We start from the raw sequence: 16,819 nt of genomic DNA on the forward strand, positions 1-16,819 counted from the left end.
TTTAAACACATCCAGTGATAGTGATTCAACATCTTCCCTGGGCAGCCAGTTCCAATCTTTGAAAACCCGTCCAATACAGCCATTTCTTCCTAATGTCTACCCTAAACTCCCCTTGGCAATTTGATGCCATTCCTCCTTGTCCTATGACTCGTTAGAAGAAACCACTACCCACTTCTCCGCTATCTCCTCACAGAGAGCATGGTCTTCCCTCAGCCACCTTTTCTTCAGACTAAACAACCCTAGCTCCTTCAGCTGCTCCTTGTAAAACTCACCATTAAAATTCCTCACCAGTTCCATTGCCCTTCTCCAGACACACTCCAGCACCTCAGTATCTCTCTCATACTGTGGCACCCAAAACTGAACACAATACTAAAGGTGTAGCCTCATCAGCCCCAAGTACAGGACAATCACCTCTCTAGTCCCACTGGCCACACTACTCCTTATACAGGACAAGATGCTGTTAGCCTGGCTCATGTTCAGCAAGTTGTCAATCAACACCTTCAGGCCCCTTTCTGCCAAGCAGCTTCCCAGACACTCTGCTCCCAGCCCATAGCATCACCTGGGTTTTTTGTAGCCCAAGTACAGGACCACACACTTGCCCTAGCTGAAGGCTGTATGACTGACCTCAGCCCATCAATAGAGTCTGTGCAGATGTGTTTTTAGGCTATGCCTTTAAAATTTAGTTACAGATTTTGAGCAGAAGAGTAGAAAAATATATCACTACTGGGTGTAAAAAGGAAAACAAAATATTGTTCTAAACAAATTCATTGGGTGAGTATCTTGAATAAGATGAGCTGTACCATAACAATTCTTCCCTTTTTTTCTCTTCTCTTCTGATCCCTGGCTGTTTTGCTTTGCGCAGGAGAGAGAACCTGCTTATAGGCTGGCTTTGGCTAAGTCTAACTTCTCTGCTCCTCACTCTTGTCCCTTTTGTACAAGGGGGTAGGGGAGGCAGGGAGGGAGAAGCAGGGAGCTTTCCCTCATCTCTTGACCAGGGAGGGTTTTCATATTGTTTGCTAATTATAACTATCTGTATAATATTGTAAATATTATATATTTGGTATATATTCATTGCATTCCATTGTAGCTTGTAGGTTTTGCTTGTAAATACAGCTTCATTTGCTTCTGAGTTGGTCTGGCAAGATGCCTCTGAAGAGCCTTCCTACCCTTCATCAATGCTCCCACCTAACTTGGTGTTGTCCACAAACTTACTGAGGGTGATCTTGATCTCCTTGTCAAGATCTCTGATAAAGATGTTCAAAAGGAGTGGCCCCAGCACTGAGGCCTGGGGAATACCATCTGTGACCAGCCACCAAGTGGATTTAACTCCACTCACTGCCACTCCCTGAGTGTGGCCCTCCAGACAGTTTGATCCAGCAGAATACATGCCCATCCAGGCCTAGGACAGCCATCTCTCTCATTAGGATGCTGTGGAGAACAGAAGCAACAGCTAAACAAGTAAACAACATCCACAGCCTTTTCTTCATCCACCGAGCAGGTCACCCTCTAAGCAGGACCCGCCCTTCATGAACCTAATTGCCTGACTGTCCTATAAATGGTGTGATATGGCACTCACGATACTCTTTCCCTTCTAGTAGATTGGTATCATATTTGTTACTCTCCAATCCATTGGAACCTCCATAATTTGCCAGGACTACTGAAAAAATCACAAACAGGCTTGGTAAACACATCCACCAGCTCCTTCAGTGCTGCTGAGTGCAATCCATGTGGCCCCATATAGACATCTGTATGTCTACATGGTTCAGCAGGTCACTCACCATTTCCTCTTGGATTATGGAGGTCTCCTCCTGCTCCCCAACCCCTGTCTTCAGGCTCAAGGGGCTGGCTACCCAACGTCCTGTTATTAAAGACTGAGGCAAAGTCATCACTGAGTTTCTTTACCTTTTCTTCATCATTAGTCACTATGTTTCCCCCCACATCCAATAAAGGATAAACATCTTCCTTAGCCTTTTGTTTTTCATGTATTTATAGAATAATTTTTTAATTCTCTTTCATGGCAATAACTAGATTGAGTTCTAGTTGGGCTCTGGCACTTCTGATTTTCCCCAGGCATAGCTTCGCTGCTTGTTATGCTCCTGAGTGGCCCATTGTCTTTTCAAAAGGCCATAAACTGTCTGGGTTGGCCTTCTTCCCCACTGTCGTAGTTTGGGCTGGGTGCCCTCTGCTACAGGGGTGTTTCCTGTGTCCAGAAGTCCATCCCAGTGGGTGGAAATTAGGTATTTCTACTATAATCCCTTGCACCACTATAAATTTTGCGGTGGGGTCTGGCACTTCCTCTTTCCTTCCCTCTCTGAGACTTGGTAACTGGGGGAGAGATCTCCCGGCCACGGGCCTGATTAGGCCCAAGGCCACTGGGGGATGGGCAGTCTCAGATCTGGCCAGCTGAGACCAGCCTAATAGTGGGGGGGAAGGAGGAGCCCTGGGGGTTTTGGATGCACCCTCAGGTGGGGTTTGGGGTCTTCCTGGGTTTACTTTGGTTCCTTTCTTGTCACTATGTTTCCTTTTGTGCACACTCACTGTTCTCTATTTAAACTCTCCACTACTTTTGCAATCTGTTTGTCTGAGTCGTTATTTCTGCGTGTGGTGGGGAGGGGATCTGCCCCAACCCATTACACCCACCAGCACAGGTTTTCAGGATATAAGAATGTCCAGTTTCTACACTTTGAAGATTTCTTTCTTGAAGGGTGCCCAGCATTCCTTGACTCTGTCCTCCTGGCCTGCTTCCCAAAAGACACTGCCAGTCAGTCTCCTGAACAGGTCAAAATCTGCTCTACAGATGTCCCAGGTGGCAGTTCCACTGAACCCTCTCCTTACTTCTCTGAGAATTTAAAACTGTTACTTCATGATCACTATGCCCAAGACAGCCTCCAATTGTAACATCTCCTGAAAGCCCTTCTGTGTTAACAAGCAGCAAATCTAAGAAGGTATCCTCTCTAGCTGGCTTCTTTACCAGCTGCATCAAGAAGTTGGCTTCCACACACTCAAAGAGCCTCTATGACTCTCCCCTCTCTGCAGAGATTACCTTTGCTTGTAAGAAGCTGTCAAGGTCATCTAGACCAACCTCCCAGCCAGCACTGCAAACTCACCACTAAACCATATCTAAGCATCAGGTCTGCATGCAGTTTAAACACATCCAGGAATGGTGACTCCACCACTGCCCTGGGCAGACCATTCCAATGTTTGATAATCTCTTCTATGAAGAAATACTTCCTAATATCCAGCCTAAATCTCCTGTGGTGCAGGTTGCATCCACTTCCTCTAGTCCTGTTGCTTGTCACCAGAAAGAAGGGACTGTTTCCCTTCTCACTCCAACTTCTCTTCAAGTAGTTGTGGAGAGTGCTCAGGTCTCCCCTCAGCCTCCACCTCTCCTGACTGAACAGCCCCAGCTCCTTCAGCCTCTTCTTGCAGGTCATGGGCTTCAGGCCCTTCATGAGCTTTATTGCCCTTCTCTGGAAACTCTCCAGCACTTCTATGTCCTTCTTGATTTGTCATCATGGAATAGAATAGAATTAACCAGGTTGGAAAAAACCTTGAAGATCATCAAGTCCAACCTATCACCTGACACCATCTAAAACTAAACCATGGCACCAAGTGCCTCATCCAGTCTCTTCTTAAACACCTCCAGTGATGGTGAGTCCACCACTTCCCTGAGCAGCACATTCCAATGGCCAATCACTCTCTCTGTGAAGAATATCTTCCTAACATCCAGCCTGAACCTCCCCTGATGCAGCTTGAGACTGTGTCCTCTTGTTCTTTTGCTAGTTGCCTGGGAGAAGAAACCAACCCCCTCCTGGCTACAACCACCCTTCAGGTAGTTGTAGACAGCAATAAGATGGCCTCTTCTTCTCCAGGCTAAACAACCCCAGCTCCCTCAGCCTCTCCTCATAGGGCTTGTGCTCCAAACCCCACACCAGCTTTGCTGCCCCTCTCTGGACACGTTCAAGAGTCTCAATGTCCTTCTTATACTGAGGAGCCCAGACATGGACACAGGACTCAAGTTGTAGCCTAACCAGTGCTGAGTACAGGGATACAATGACCTCCCTGCTCCTGCTGGCCACACTATCCCTGATACAGGCCAGGATGCCATTGGCCTTCCTGGCCATCTGAGCACTCTTGCTGCCTCATGTTCAGCCTACTATCAACCAGTACCCCCAGGTCCCTTGCTGCCTGGCTGCTCTCCAGCCACTCTGACCCCAGCCTGTAGCACTGCATGGGGTTGTTGTGGCCAATGTGTAGAACCTGGCACTTGGATGTGTTCAGTCTCATGCCCTTGGACTCTGCCCATATCTCCAGCCTGTCAAGGTTCCTCTGCAGGGCTCTCCTACCGTCTGACAGAGCAACACCTGCCCCCAGCTTGGTGTCATCTGCAAGTGTACTGATGATGGACTCAATCCCCTTATCGAGATCATCAGTAATGATATTGAATAGGATGGGGCCCAGCACTGATCCCTGGGAGACACCACTAGTGACTGGCTACCAGCTGGATGTGGCACCATTCACCACCACTCTCTGGGCTCGGCCCTCCAGCCAGTTCCTAACCCTGCACAGAGTGCTGCTGTCCAAGCCACGAGCTGACAGCTTGGCCAGGAGTTTGCTGCGGGGGATGGTGTCAAAGGCCTTGCTGACGTCCACATACACTACATCCACAGCCTTCCCCACATCCACCAGGCAGTCACCTGATCATAGAAGGAGATCAGGTTGCAGAGGCAGGACCTGCCCTTCCTAAATCCATGTTGGCTGGACCTGAGCCCTTGGCCATCCTTCAGGTGTGCACTTATTGCCCCCAAGTTGATCTGCTCCCTAATTATCCCTGGCACTGAGGTCAGGCTGACAGGCCTGTAGCTTCCAGGTTCCTCCATCTAGTCTTTCTTGTGGATGGGCATCACATTGGCCAGTTTCTAGTCATCTGGGACCTCTCTGGTGAGCCAGGACTGCTGGAAAATGATGGAGAGTGTCTTGGCCAGCTCATCTGGCGGTTCTCTCAGCACCCTAGGGTGGATCCCATATGCTGCCATGGATTTGTGAGTATCCAAGTGGCTCAGCAACTCCTGAACTAATTCCTCATGGATTTCAGGGGTACTACACTGCTCCCTGACCCCATCAACCAGTTCAGGAGGCCACTTACCCTGAAGTCCTCCTGTCTTACTGTTGAAAATTGAGGCAAAGAAGGTATTTAGAACCTCAGCCTTTTCCTTATCTTTAGTTACAATGTTTCCCTCCAGGTCCAATAAAGAGTGGAGGTTCCTCTGGCCTCTCTTTTTAGCATTAATATATTTATTAAAATGCTTTTTATTATCTTTCACAGAAGTGGCCAGCTTAAGTTCTAACTGGACTTTTGCCTCTCTAATTTATCTCCAATATGACCTAACAACATCCTTAAACATATCACAAGTTGCCTCCCCCATTTCCAAAGGCGACACCTTCTTTTTTTCCCCGTAATTCCTTCAGGAGCTGCTTGCCCATCCAGGCTGGTCGCCCTCCCCCTGGCTCATCTTTCAGCACGTGGGCACAGCCTGTTCCTGTGCCTTCAAGAGCTCCTGTTTGACTCATATATAATGAAGAAAACCCAAAAAATTCCCAGAATACAAAGCACCAACAGCAAGGCCTTCTGTAGCAGAGATATCAGTTAGACTTTAATGTATATACCAATACACAAGCACACTTGAGAACAAAAACCTTTGTTCAACATAATTATCACAATTCCTCTCAAATTAAATAGATTAAAACAAAGGCCCCAAGGAACACAATGACTTTAAGTGTGAAGAAAAACTAGGATTAAACCTGGTGATTAGAGAAAAAAAAAAAAAAAGTCAACTTTACACACTAACAGGAATCCAAAAGAAGCTGTAATTTTATTTCAGATGCATCTGAGTAAATATTTATCTGGAACTCACTTGTCAACAGAGGTTTTAACACGACTGAAATGCAAGTCATTGAGAATCAGAACTACACTAATTTCAATCTAAATGGCTGACACTGTAAACAAGTATTTCCTTGGCTGAACTCATCCAGAGCTTTAGTCATAATTGTTGTAAAAGACTTGAAAGCCTAAGTTCTAGAAACATATGATAATGTCTTGGTTTACTTTGAGACTCTCGGAGCTGTGATGTTTTGGATTTAAATACAATTAGAAAGTATTCACATTTTCTTTAGGATGAGCTTTTGAGATTTTTTTTTTTAACTGGCTTGAAGCTTAATAAAGCCCTTAATTTTATAGTTTTATGTGGGGGTTCTTTGAGAAGTGAGGGCATCATTCCACTTTTTTAATTAGAAATTTAGGTCATTTTACTAAAACATAAATCTGTTCAGTGGATAAGGAATTGGTTGGACAATCGTGTACAAAGGGTAGCAGTCAACTGCTTGCTGTCCAGATGGAAACAGGTGACAAGTGGTGTCCCTCAAGGGTCTGCATTGGGACCAGTGCTGTTCAATACCTTCATCAATGATACAGACAGAATGAGTGCACCCTCGGCAAATTTGCAGACAATACCAAGCTGAGTGCTGCAGTTCATAAGACTGAAGGACAGGATGCCATCCAGAGAGACCTGGACATGCTGGAAAGGTGGGCTGAAGAGAATCTCATGTGGTTCAGTAAGGCAAAGTCCAAGGTCCTGAATGTAGGTTGGGGCAATCCTCAATATCAAGACAGGCTAGGGGACAACAAAATTGAGAGTGGCCCTGCAGCAAAGGACTTGGGGGTGCTAGCAGATGAGAAGCTAGACAAGAGCCATCAGTGTGTGCTTGCAGCCCAGAAGGCAAATCACTTCCTGGGCTACATCAAAAGAAGCGTGGCCAGAAGATGAGAAAAGGGATTATGATACTCTGCTCTGGTGAGACCTCACTTGGAGCACTGTGTCCAGCTCTGAGGCCTCCAATACAAGAGAGATACAGACCTGCTGGAGTGGGTCCACAGAAGAGCCACAAACATGATCAGAGAGCTGGGGCACCTCTCCTGTGAAGGCAGACTGAGAGAACTGGGGCTAATCAGCCTGGAGAAGGGAAGGCTCCTGGGAGACCTTACAAGTATATTTTGACATCTGAAAGGGATCTACAGGAAGATTGGAAAAGGACTGTTCAGAGGGGCTTGCAGCAAAAGGACACAGGCAGATGATTTTAAATTGGAGCAGGGCATTTAGGTTGGACAGAAGGAGGAAGCTCTTTACAACAAAAGTGGTAAAATAGGTCACCCAGAGATGTGGCTGAGTCTCCAGTCCCTGGAGATCAAACTTGACATGGCCTGGAGCAGCCTGATCTAGTTAGAGGCTAAATACTTTAGGTCAGTATTTCAGCAAGCTTTGATAGATCCCAGAAGCTGAACTGCTTGGAAGACCAATTTACAAGTAGTCCTGGAAGAGCTGTGCACTTCTCCCAAGGCAGTCTTTGAAAATTTCAAAAGTACAGCTCTACACCTCTGTAACCATAAATATCACACAGATAAAATACAAGCCTCAAAACCCTAGCATACATTTATATTAACCAGCCCAGCTATTATCAGTCTCTTGTGTGTTGTCTTCAGCTGAATCCTTTTAGAATTTAACTATAATAAAATAAATGAAGTTTACACATACATTTAGCAAAGTTTACCACACTGTTTGAACTATGCTTATATTAAGTCATCTCACCTGGCACAGATATTGAGAATTATGAAGATGATATTTTTCAAGAACTGTAAGAGGTGTTAATGGTCTCATTTTATTCAATAGGCCTATCTGAGTCTCTAAACAGAGATAACTTTCCCCACCATTACAGTAACAGAAGACATAGCTTATCTCACTCTCCTTCAATACTTCTCCCTTAAAAAAGGAACAGAAACATATCTTCATTAAAAAAAAAAATTCCTTCACAGTATTTCACTGCATTGTTTCTTTATATACCCATGAATGCAGAACAAAAATGCCTTTATAGGAATACCAGACGTAAAATGTAAAACAATGTCACAGCTTTACTGAATCCCCAGCAGCTACCCACTACCAGAGCAACATTATGTCAAAAGACTGAAACCTGGGCACTGTGCCAAATGATTCACCACCCAGATTTAATAGCCTTAAGGGATACAAAGAACAGAGACCCCTTCCTCCTCCCCAAGTATTCCCACCAGGCCTCATTGTTCTGGGCATTATTTCATTACCCACTTTCCATGCAGTTCATCAAAGCAGGAATTCTGTTTGTTTGTGAAGACACACCTAAGGTTCCCCAGGATTAACAATCTGACTTCAGATGGGATGAGCCAGACTGACTAATTTGAGCAAACAAAAATCAAAGTAGCAATCCACCGTATCAGTGATCAAGAAAATCAAACTTCTCTTTTTTCCCCCAGCCCAAACCTGTCTTCTAACTAGCCCCAAGCCACATTTTCCTCCTGCCCCTCTCCTTCTACTCACTGAATTGAACCTGCCTGCTGAGTCAGCAAGAAAAGGTACCTTCAAAAGAACATGCTACCAACTGATATAACCTTTTCTCTAATACCATGGGCTAACTGGAAAGAGAGGAAGAATTGTATGTCTGCTTTGCAATGAGGGTCTGTCAACAAGAGGGCCTACAACCACAAAATCAGTTCCTGGCCACCCACTACTTCTTAACACCCATGCAAGGAAAATATGCTGACTCCAGTTGCTAAACTCTTTCATTTGTTCTCTGCTACACTGAACCCAAATCGAAACACAGTATGTCTTTTCTGCTAAGTGGAAAAGGTTTTAGTTACCACAGTCTGATTCAGCATTCAAAACCTGCTTGTTCTGGCCTGCAAGGTAAGATGCCTCACTCAGTGTTTTTGTGCTAAACTTTTGCTTAGATATTAAAATCAACTGAAAATCAACCAACTTTATGTTGTTTCCCACCCTGTGTTTTATAATAGGTGGGTCACTTCATAACTAGTGAAATGCTTAGGATGCTTTCTGCAGTTATTTTAATGTATTTGCTTAATGAGAAGAAATATAGAAGTCGTGCACTTTTGTTTCCCTCTCTCCTTTGACTGAGGTACTTTAAAGCATTCCCTGGTAATCAAGAGAATCAGCAAAGGTGGCAAGTCATATAAACATTTGAGGTAGGTTTCTTAGCCAAAACCAAATCTCACTGATTTTCCTTTCAGAATACTGCACTAAGAGTTATCCCAGCACTTCTCAGATTCAGTATCCCCACTATAAAGTAACTTCAACCATCTAATTATAATTTACCCTGTCTGCAGTTGTAGGGATCCTGGGGATTTAGAAGAAAAGGGATGGATTCACAGAAACAGGAAAAATAGAGACAAAGTTCAATTCTAATTCACCGGGACACAAGCAATTTTGCAAAGTTTAGGGTTTACTTTCAGTAAAACTACTTTTAAAAATAATTTTGATGCACACATCTTGATAAAGTGAACAGGTCAATATGCAGAAAGAGTTAACAACTCAGCCTAATCTCTCCTAAACATTGTATGCACATTAAATCATGGTTTACAATGCACACAGCATACAGAGAACTTGGGCCATTATTACTGCCAGAGAACCAAATGTTTGAACTGTTTCTTCTGTCACAGAACTGCTGATTTACAGTCTGCAGTTCAGCTAGAAACAGAACAGCTCATTACTCTCCATTTGCAAGCAAATTATTTGATTTTAAATATGCATCTTATATTTTCACAGCAGTTTCTTTACAAGCATATCCCAAACGAACCCACTCCACCTATCAAGAGTCATAAATTACTTTTAGTATCATCCCTACTAAAATTCAGTCCCTCATCCACCTTCTTCTCGAAGGCATGCAAGAATATACAGTCTTGAGTCTGCCTGAAGGACCACACGGATTGCCCGTTGGAATGTGCTGCCCAGGGAGGTGGTGGAGTCACCATCACTGGAGGTGTTTAGGAAGAGACTGGATTGGGGTGCTTGGTGCCATGGTTTAGTTGATTAGATAGTGTTGGATGATAGGTTGGACTCAATGGTCTCAAAGGTCTTTTCCAACCTGGTTAATTCTACTCTACTCTTACTATGTCAAATAGCCTAACCTAAGGAAAATGTTGGAGTTCTTTTTTGCAGCGGATAGTGGGGTCACATCATATCTCATCAATACACATAGATACCTGAAACAAAGGTGCAAAGACAAAGCCAAGCTCTTTTCAGCTGTAACAGGTTAAGAGGCAACAGCAGACTAAAATTCAGAAGGCTCTGTCTGAACATCAGGAAGTCTTTTGTTTTTTACTGTCAGGGTTGTAGAGCACTGGCACATGTTGCCCAGTGAGGTGGTAGAGTCTCCACCCCTGGATACTTTCAAAAGTTCTTCAGACATGGTCCTGCTCAACCTACTGTAGGTGGTCCAGAAATTATGACCTCCAGAGGCCCCTGCCAACCTCAGTCACTCTGTGATTAGGTCAGGTAAAGAAATATGTACGTAGGAAATATGTATGTAACAAAAAAGCTGTTTTCAAAAATGCCACACATGTTTCATTAGGGATAACTCAAGCTCTAGCATTCCTGCTCAGGCAGCCACATTAACAAAATCAAGAGGATATCTGTCTTTGGTTACATCAGGTACAGTAAGAGTCACTTTTAAATGCAGCAACATACATTACTATGTCAATAGATGAAGTGATGAACAATGAAAACTGAAGTACAGATAGAAAGTTGCAGGGAGTTCTACACTTGCAGTCATAACAGAGACATTCAAGAGAAGTGTCTTTCCCTAGGAAACTTTCCGAAGCATGGCTGCTATATGGACAACAAAAAGCAAAGAAACCCAACAGATTGAGGATGCTTATCATAAGCCACAAAGTTTTCTCCAACACTGACCAAAAAAAAACCCAAAAAACACAACTCACTTCCGTATTCATTAACCTGTCTTCACCAAGCTCTTAACACTATTCCAACCATTCTCTAACCTGAATTTTAGAGAGCTACCTGGCAGCACACACCCCATGTCCAAATTAATTCATGGGCTAACAAAAGGCGAAGCACAAAACGGAAGCACAGTACAGCTCTTTCTCATCACATTTAGTAACCCCAAGTTCACATTCATAACTTGGGTCCCCCTTATACCAGTCACAAAATGGATCACTAGAATCTAAAGAACGTAAGAAGAAATATGAAACAAAAGCATAGTAACAGAAGACATCTGTACCTTGGGGTACAACCTATTAAAAGCATGGACCAGAATTTCTCACATACAATATACTATGTTAAGCCTGACAGCAGAGCAGGGTTTGGCACCAGAATTCCTCTCAGTTTCATGTTGCTGAAATTGCATCTAAGACAACATACAAGTCTGAAAATAGAGGAAGAACATAAACACAGAAAGGAACAAAGACAGCGGCAATAATGTTTAAATTCAGGGGAGGAAAGAGCAATGTGACAATGCAAGACAGCAAATGATTACTATAAAATAACCATGGATTAGTTAACATTTAAAAACAAACAGAAAGAGGAAACAAACAAAAAAAGCTTTCAGAAGTCATATGTTTCATTCTGTACTATATCCACCACTTTAAAAATACTTAACACAGATTAGAAAAAAAAAACTGTTTTCATTGTTTAAGAACTTTCTCAATAGTCTCTAAAGCACACAAATATACTTCCTCTGTCTACGCCATGACCATAACTACTGAATATTACACCTTCAACTGGATTTATTAACCCCTCCACTAAACCATGTTAAAAAAAGGGCAACCTAATATTCAAGTCTGGAGGTTAAGAAAATATTTGTTTTCTTCATCTAAATTCACATTCAAATACTAAATGCTTCTGCAACACAAATTCCACTAAACGTGCATCCTCTGCAGACCTGAAATAAACTGTTTCCTGTATGACAAAGAAAAAAAAACTTCACCATATAAGTACCACTTTGGGCAAACCTTGAGTCTCAAGAAAGATCAAAGTTCAATATGGGAAACATTTAATTGTTTTTAATGTAAAATATAACACTTGAACAGGTTAAGGACTCCTCTAAGATCACTTGTTGGAAGACTGATATAAGAATTTAGGAGGGAAGGGGGAAAAAAGCTCAACAAGTTTAGCTTCAAAAGAAGCCAAGTCCTTGTAGCTTTTGCAAAGACAGCTGCCCCCCCACCCCCTTCCCCTCCTTCAAAAAAACAGAAAGGATAAATTTCGAGAGAACTAAGAAAGGAAATAACTTCATCCACAGGAACTGCACAAAGCTGTTCCCATAACCTATCTTACAAATTTTACACTCTAGAAAGAAGATAAATAAAAGACACTCAGCAAAAGTTGTGACATAGTAAAAGCCATGGGATCACAGGCATCAGACTGTATCACCTCTAATCTACCTGTCTTGCGTCGCTGTCTACTCTTTGCAGTGCTGAGAAGCAGTGGGGTGAAAGGGCTCAAGGCATCACACCTGTGAAACACTGCAGGAGCCACAGGTGGGGCTATGTTATGCTTCCAGGTAGACTGGGAGTTAAAACAAACTCCCAGTTTAGATGGCCAAAATTAAAGTGTGGGTTTTCACATTAGAGCAAAATGAAGAAACCCTTTGTACAATTTTTGTAAAATATGAATCTTAAGTAACTGCAAAGGAGGTACAGCCTTTCATCCTGGCTCTCGCTTTAATGATCATAACCTGCTTAGGGAAGCTATATGAAAAACAGTACAAGTCCAAACTAGGTTTTCTCCAAAAAAAACAAAGAAGATGCAATAGGTTACAGAGAGCAGATCATATCAGAAGAAGAAAATTCAACACAAAATTCCAGCAGAATAACAACACTGAAGTATTACTTCATTTCCTTCAGCACCCTGCATTCAGTACTTTTGAAGTACAAATACAACACTGAATTTCTTTAATCTGTCATCTTAAAAAGGGGACAAGTCACTTGACTGTTCTTTTATTGATGTCATATGAGGCTGCTGCAAACATGAGCATGGAACACAGGTTTTCAGAGGTCTGCTCATCTACTTTAACCAAGTAAGAGACAAAAATAACAAGTATTAATAAAAGATAAGAAGTTGTATTCTTGTTCTTTTATGAAAAACTATTTCAAGTACTGGTACTAAACATTAATGAAACTGCAAGTAAAGATTACTATTAATAGTAATACTATCAATACTAATTACTAACAGTGTATTAAGGGTCTATGACACACATTTCCCAAGTACTATTAATCAGCATACTATTCTGCTATGATCAGTATCACTACGGGGACTCCAGCAACAAATACAAAACATACCCAAAAATGGCATTCTGTGAGAAAAGCAGTACATGAAAGTCAGTAAAAGACACACAAAACATCAAAATTCTGATTCTAAGTTCTAAAATGGTAGCTTTAAAACTGTAGGAACTAGGAAAATAAATAATTGTACAGATGTTGGTAACAGACAAGATCTTTCTGATGGGCTTTCCCTTAGCTTCTAGTGACAAGTCTGTAGTTTCAAAGTCCTCTCAAATGATCAAACCCTTTTGCAAGTCATGGCACCAAGAGCTCTTTTTGAGGACTGGCCAAAACAACACAAGTTATTAAGCATCCATCTCTGAATTTCCATGCCTGTGTTTATTAGATTCATAGAATGGTTTAGGTTGGAAGTGACTTTAAACATCATCTACTTCCACACTGCCAGACATTTACTGTAAATATACACATTTTTAATCAATACACTGGTAAAACTGCAAATAGAGGAAAACAGAGTAGTGTTTACCCAATTCCAACTCCTCCCTCCCTCAAGTTACCAAGATTCTTGAGGTTATAAATACAAACGCTGGCTTATTTAGCAAACTCCGCATCAAAACTGATTTACACCAGTTAATCCAGTTTCTCCATGTAACACTCAAAGAGTCCCAAAACATCATTAATGCTACAAAGTCATTTATCCTTGCTTGCTCTCAAGTTACCTAGACTAAGGTTAAAAATAAATTCTTTAAACAAGTTATGTGAAACCACCACAGAGAGATTGAGCCCAGGTACAAATACTGAGTCAGGCAAGTAGGAATCCAAACTCAGATTCCACTAAAAGACACAGTATAAGCAAGGGAATTGCTAAAAGGACCTGGTAAATATGAAAAAAGCAAAGCCTCAGAAGACCAAGTCACTGCCATTTGGTGTAAAGGGCTCCATTTCAACAGCAAGTGCTACTACGCCAGGCCTGCAAGTCCTCCCCCTCCTTTTCTTTCATACATTCAGCTCCAATTTCTCTCCTTGAAAAAAACAGCTGCTCTCACACCAGGACGGCCCTCCATTACACCAGCCACCACTACCCCAGAGGCTATTACTTGATCCACTGCTGTATTACAAACATTCAAAATGTACTCAGACTGAAATGACTAGGGACCAATCGCTACTTGGTAGCTAGAAACAATGCAGGCTGGCCCTTGCAAGTTTCTCCTGGCATAGCTCCACCACCAAACCTAAAGTTTTTGTTCCACAACACTGTGTTCCTCTGAGCACAACCAAGAAGGCTCTGCATGTCCATGCTCCTGATGTTAACACACCTCGATGACAGAAGCTTCAAGACAGGCTCAACCTGAGCAGTTCCCAGATGGCAATCAACAGCACTGCAGACATTTCAGTACGTATTTTTAAGTCTCTTTCACATCACAGTTCAAATCTTTGCCATCAGGTTCAAACATGCACCAGGTCCCTTTCTACAGCCAGCTTCTTGTAGAAAGGTTTCTGCCAGTTCACTACCCTGCTGCAATTTTCTTCAGCAACAACAGCAAAAGATGGAACAGGCTTCTCTTTAGTTTTTTAGAAGCAATATAAGCCATCCCACTAGCAAAGCCCTGCCCTAACTTTCAATTCTCAGCAACCACACATAATCGGGGATGAAGGAGGACTAGGCAGAGAAGGTTAAGAGGGAGAACGGTACATTCATTGCCATGTCCTCAAGTAACCTACTGCTGCTGCCGACATGTTAATGTCAGTGAATTCTGTGGATGTGACACGGCTGCCCTACTCCCTCCAATCCCACCAACGAGGGAGCATCCGGGAAGGAGACAGGGAAAGACAACATGGAAGTGAGTCCCACACCAGCTGTAACCCATATCTATTCACCCACTTGTTCCCTTCTTTTGGGATGACTGGAGATTAGGAAGGGGCCCAAAGGCACAACCACCCTCCACCAGGCCAGCTCCTCCCCTGACGGATCCAGCTGCACCCCTTTCCTCGGCAACCCCCTCTAAGAGAGCCAGGAGAAATATGAACCCGTCAAGAGAGAAACCCCAAGCCATAAGGGGATAAGAAGCAATTACGACTCCGCCCCACAACGGCAGAGAGAGGAAGATTAACTCACCTCCCCCGGCACCCACCCGAGGTTGGGTAAACTCCCCCTCTTCACACAAGCCCCGGCCTGAGAACGGCGGGAGCTGCTCGCAGCTGCGGCCTACTCAGCGGCCCCTACTCGCGCCCCTGAGGAGGGGAGGGAGGGCGACAATCTAGGGCAGGGCGAAGCTTCCCCCGGGCGGCCGTCAGGAAAAGTAGGGCAGAGCCTCCTCCCCTCACACTCCGCCACCCCCCGTCAACCTTTCCTTGGCCGGGAAGGGGCGGCAGGCCCGGTGTGGTGGGTCAGCTCCAACAAACAACCGCCGCCGGACAAAAGCTCCCACAAGGATGAGGAACTGGCCCCAGGATGAGGCCGTCTCGGCGGGGGGTGAGGGGGCCCGGGGCTGTCCGACGGTCTTATCCCGGAGCCTGCGGCCGCGGAGAGACCAACGGACGCTCCCGGACGACTGGGCGGGGGAGGGGAGCGAGGGCCCACCACCCCACCGCCAGGGTGGATAGTGAGAGAGGGAGACGCGTCCCCCCCCAGCCCCGAGCCCCCGGCCCACCCCGCGGGCGCACGCGACCACAGCCCCCCCTCCCCGCGCGCAGTACCTGCCCAATGCTCACAAAGCAGCAGAGGCGCCCACCACCGTCACGTGACTGCCCCGCGCCTGCTTCGCTCCCTCGCTCCCTCCCTCCTTCTCCTCCTCCTTTTCCTCCACGCGCGCGCGAGGCCGCTCCCCCGCCACGTGATGTGATGTGACGCGAGGCGCTCGCTTTCCGACACCTCCCCACCCGCCCCCTCCCCCTTTTCCTCCCGCGCGCCTCGCCGCTCACACACCAGCAGCGCGCCCATCCACCGGCCCTTCCGCCTACCCCGGCACCACGTGAGCAGGGCGGGAGGAACGCCCGCTTCTTTCCCGTCACGTGATAGGAGACCCTACGCGCAGCGGCAGAGGCCGGTTGGCCCTGCCCATGGCGGTGCCGTGTGGGAGGCGGTGCGAGGCCTTTTCCCGCCCCCGGGCGCGCGTTAGCGCTGGATCGCTGCCGTGGGCGTGCCCTGTGTAGGGTCCTTCCGCGGAAGCTTCCCGCGCCGTCGGGGAGGGCGTAGCGGGAAGGGGCGGCCCCGCCGGGAGGGGCGGTGCCGCCTCAGGGCTCAGCCAAGGCCGCGGGGATGCTGTGGCTGGGCGCCCCTGGGCCCTACTTGGGTCCATGTCCGGTGGCTTTAGGAATAGGGTGAACGGTCAAAACTGGTGAGTGCCTCTCTCACAGAACCACAGATTGTTAGGGACCATTTATGGTCATCTAGTCCAAACCCCTTGCTAGAGAAAGATTGCCTAGAGGAACACATCCATGCAGGATTTTAATACCTTCAGGGAAGGAGACTTTCTAAGACTTTGAGAGACTACCTCTCTGAGCAGCTTATTCCAGTGCTCTGTCACCCTCAAAGGGTGCTTAAATTGACTTAGAGAAAGGTACACAAGAGACTCAGCAAGTTTCTTGTATTATGCTGCTATGTCAGTGCCGGACACAGGTAGAATAATTTCAAAAGACCTGTGTACCTTCAGACAGTTTTGGGCAAACTTTTACACAAAAAGTTATCTGTCTGTCATGACAGGG

General features: G+C 45.1%; 1 protein-coding gene across 1 annotated transcript in view; it reads right to left on the reverse strand.

Annotated features, from left to right (window-relative positions):
* The window catches only part of UBAP2 (ubiquitin associated protein 2), a 135,238-nt gene extending 119,364 nt beyond the window's left edge, over positions 1–15,874 (reverse strand). The window contains exon 1 of the mRNA XM_054178655.1: positions 15,812–15,874. The gene's annotated coding sequence lies outside the window, so the exon portion shown is untranslated. The remainder of the gene's footprint in view (positions 1–15,811) is intronic.
* Positions 15,875–16,819: the final 945 nt, after the last annotated feature.

The sequence above is a fragment of the Dryobates pubescens genome, chromosome Z (genome assembly GCF_014839835.1).
Source record: "Dryobates pubescens isolate bDryPub1 chromosome Z, bDryPub1.pri, whole genome shotgun sequence".
Taxonomy (NCBI): domain Eukaryota; kingdom Metazoa; phylum Chordata; class Aves; order Piciformes; family Picidae; genus Dryobates; species Dryobates pubescens.